Below are 3560 nucleotides of genomic sequence, written 5' to 3' on the forward strand. Positions count from 1 at the left end.
ACTTTTGACATGCAAACACGGTCGAAGTCCAGACTCATTAATGCATTCTAACGACTATCAGTTAGACTCACTAATGCAAAACCTGGTTCGCTAAGACCACCGCTCTGATACCAACTGTGAAGACCCGTCCTAATCCATCCGGACGAAGTCCATATCGATTATAAACGATTCACAACAGTTGATTACATCGCGAGGTACTTGACCTCTATATGATACATTTTACAAACATTGCATTCGTTTTTGAAAAGACAAACTTTCATTACATCGAAAGTTGACAGGCATGCATACCATTTCATAATATATCCAACTATAATTGACTTGATAATAATCTTGATGAACTCGACGACTCGAATGCAACGTCTTTTGAAATATGCCATGAATGACTCCAAGTAATATCTATAAAATGAGCAAATACACAGCGGAAGATTTCTTTCGTACCTGAGAATAAACATGCTTTAAAGTGTCAACCAAAAGGTTGGTGAGTTCATTAGTTTAACTTAAACAATCGTTTCCATCATTTTAATAGACCACAAGATTTCAGATTTCCATTTCTCATAAACATACGTCCCATGCATAGAGACAAAAATATCATTCATATGGATTGAACACCTGGTAACCGACATTAACAATATGTATATATAAGAATATCCCCATCATTCCGGGATCCTCCTTCGGACATGATATAAATTTCGAAGTACTAAAACATCCGGTACTTTGGATGGGGCTTGTTGGGCCCGATAGATCTATCTTTAGGATTCGCGTCAATTAGGGTGTCTGTTCCCTAATTCTTAGATTACCAGACTTAATAAAAAGGGGCATATTCGACTTCGATAATCCAACCATAGAATGTAGTTTCACGTACTTGTGTCAATTTCGTAAAACAGTTATAAAAGTTGCGCATGTATTCTCAGCCCAAAAATATAAAGGGTAAAAAGGCAAATGAAACTCACGATACTGTATTTTGTAGTAAAAATACATATGACGTCATTGAACAATGCAGGGTTGGCCTCGGATTCACGAACCTATATCAATTGTGTATATATTAATACGTATAATGTAAGTTACAAAATTTCATTTATTAATATGTATTATTTATATATTATAGTTTTGTAGAATTTATTCTAACCTTTATTTTAAAACGTATACTTATATTATATTTTAAGTTATATTTATATATATATATATATATATATATATATATATATATATATATATATATATATATATATATATATATATATATATCTATTTTATGTATATATATCTATAATGATTTACGTTTATATAAATAGTGACATTAATATATTTATATACATATATTTGTGGTTAGTATTGTATTTATGAAATTTTATTAGTTTGTTATGTGAATTATTAATACAATCCTAGTATATACCATAAGTATATATATAGTGTACAAAAGATTTATTTGTTAAAATAATAATTTAGATAATAATGATTTACTAATAATAATAATAATTTTATTAATAATGATAATACTAATAGTAAAAAAAATGAAAATGATAACTGTTAATGATACTAATAATAATAACTCTAAAATAATATTAATACTAATACCATACTTATGTTAATAATAAGGGTTCTAATATTTATAAAATGATAAATGATAATCATAATAATACTAGTAAATATTAATGATGATACTGATAAATATGATATTATTAATTGTAAATGTACTGATGATACTATTATTTATAAACCGGTACAAATTCTAATATTGATGATAATAATATATTTTTATTTCCTTCATAATAATAATAATGATAATCATAATCATAATCCTAATGATGATAAAATACTAAAATGATAAGTTTATTACTAATAATAATATTATTAATACCTATCATAATAATAATAGTAATGTCTATAATACTTTCAAATATGATAACAAGTATGATACTAATAATAACAATAACAATAACAATCAAAACAATCACAATAATAATAATAATACTAATAATAATTAATATATAATAACAATAATAAAATTAGAAAAGAAAACTACCTCACATGAAAAGAGTTTCAAAAAAAAAAAAGAAACTACCGTCCTCTGGACTCGATCTCGTGACCACATGCTCACACGCAAACACTCTCGACCATCCCACCAATTCTGATTCTCTGTACTAATATCGAATTTAAATTTTATATATAAACTGTTTTTCTTCTATTCCTCTTCTTCTCCACAAGTCTCATGGATTCAACAAAACATCAATAACCAAAAAAAAAAAAAAAAAAATCGGGGTTCCCTTTAAAGCTTCAAAACATTACAGAAAAAATAATAATTTGGGTTCTAAAATAATAAAAAAAAAATACTAAAGGCCTACTGCAGCGTCGGTTCTTGGAACAAAACAAAAAAAATTGATTTCGTAATAGATAACATTATAGATAATGTTTATAACACGAAATAGTTTTCTAAACATGTATAAAAACTACTGGAATCGTCAATTTGATCAGAAACATATACACGAACGCGAATTTGTCTCAAGAACAATTGTTGACTTTTTTTAAACTAAACTTTGACTTCAAAATTCAAGATCGATATAAAGATTTGAGAGTTGAGATTTTGCAGATAGATTCAAAGAAAGATTTCTAACCTTTCTGCATTTTTAGATTTTGAAACTTTATTCGAAATTGAATTAAGAGAAAAAAAAAATTGGAACGTGCAGAGAAGAAGAAAAAAAAAATATCGCTGTGCTCTTTAATCCCATTGGATTTCCTTTTTATTTGATTTGCAATTATACATAATCATGTTGTAATAATAGAGATCGGTTGATAAAAAATGGAGAAAATGTCAACACAGGTTCACGAGTTGGGAGCAGGAAAGAAACAAAAAAAATAATAATAATAGAGATAAAGGATACAGAGGTCACGCGTATAATATAGATCCCTACTGTTTTTTTTTAATTAATAATAATAATATATAATAACAATACTATTAATATCTAATAATATTAATAAAATTAATAATAATGATAAATATAATATTAATGATAATAATAATTGTAAAAATGATAATAATAATATAATAATAATAATAATAATAATACCATACTAATTATGATAATATTAATATTTTATCGATAATAATAATATTAGTAATAATAATCTAATTTATACATCCAATTTCATCTTTATATGATATAAAGTGATATTATGAATACAAATATTGATATTTGACGATACAAATAACATTACTACAACAACTATATTTGTATTTAAATTTAATTTATTAATATCATCTATTATTATGTAATATTTAATAATTATGTAATATGTATTGTAACATATACTGAATATTATATATTTATGCATTTTAATATAAATATATTATAATATTTATTTACATACTAATTATATTATACTTATGTATGTAATTATGAAAAATATAAATTTTTTATATATGTAAGTATTATATATATTTATTAAAATAGTACATTATTTCATCATAGATATATTATAAATTTCTACATATACATAATATAATAATTATGTATAAAATCATATATATATAGTTATATTTATGTATATATGTATACTACCAT

This window comes from Rutidosis leptorrhynchoides, chromosome 4 (assembly GCF_046630445.1).
Source record: "Rutidosis leptorrhynchoides isolate AG116_Rl617_1_P2 chromosome 4, CSIRO_AGI_Rlap_v1, whole genome shotgun sequence".
In the NCBI taxonomy this organism is placed as follows: Eukaryota; Viridiplantae; Streptophyta; class Magnoliopsida; order Asterales; family Asteraceae; genus Rutidosis; species Rutidosis leptorrhynchoides.